An 866-nucleotide genomic window follows, 5' to 3' on the forward strand; every position below is an offset into this window, starting at 1 on the left:
TTGTCCCCTGCAAACCAAAGTCGCTTGCCCAGGAACTCAGAGTAGAGCTTCATCTTCTCAGGGAGACCCGCCAAGTACTCTGGCTTCTTTTTCTCAAAGTCAGGGCTGTAGCAAACCATGGCCAACTGTATGCGGGTATCCATAGCCTGGTTCTCCAAAATGTACATCCGAATCCTCTCCTCTTCTGTCTCGCCACACAGGTTGTGCTTTCGGGCAATGTAGCGCAGGATGGCGTAGCTCTGGGTGATCTTGTGGGGCCCGTCAATTAAGTAGGGCAGATTGGGAAAGTCCAGGTTCAGCTTGAATTTTTCATTCAGCCACTGGCTTCAGTCAAAGTAGGGAGCGACCCCCATGGTGCATCTCTTCTCCTCATAGCTTGTGTCTGTGTATTCCAAGAGCAGGCGGGTGGCGTGAGCCAGCCCATGGATGTCCCAGTAACCCAGTGTGGCAGGCATGGTGCTGGGTGGTATCCAGAGCAGGCCAACCTGGATCTTGCTAGTTTGAGTTTTCTGAACTATCCTCCAAAAGGTGATTTCTAAACAATGTATTATTCATTTTGTATGAGCTCCCCAGAAAGACAAAAGCAGAGAGAGTTAACATCAATCAACAGGTATCAACAGTGAGAAGAAGGAACAGAGTGATTACAGATATAACCGAGGAGTCTTCTGGATATGATGAAAATGCTCTAAAAGTGCACTGTCATAAATATTCTGTAAAGGTGCTTTGAAATAATTGAATCACATACTTAACATATATTCATAAATATTATATATATAAGTTATACTTCAAATAAAATTATTTTAAACATCTGTACATTTACTCGGATAAAGTAAGCAAATACTTAGCACATATAAAAAGAGAGGAAA

General features: G+C 43.3%; 1 protein-coding gene and 1 pseudogene across 3 annotated transcripts in view; both read right to left on the bottom strand.

Annotated features, from left to right (window-relative positions):
* The window catches only part of Kcnip4 (potassium voltage-gated channel interacting protein 4), a 1,047,644-nt gene that overhangs the window by 587,878 nt on the left and 458,900 nt on the right, over nt 1-866 (bottom strand). The gene's annotated exons all lie outside the window — the stretch shown is intronic.
* On the bottom strand, nt 3-549 carry LOC101991785 (annotated as a pseudogene).

This window comes from Microtus ochrogaster, unplaced genomic scaffold (genome assembly GCF_000317375.1).
Source record: "Microtus ochrogaster isolate Prairie Vole_2 unplaced genomic scaffold, MicOch1.0 UNK5, whole genome shotgun sequence".
Classification (NCBI taxonomy): Eukaryota; Metazoa; Chordata; class Mammalia; order Rodentia; family Cricetidae; genus Microtus; species Microtus ochrogaster.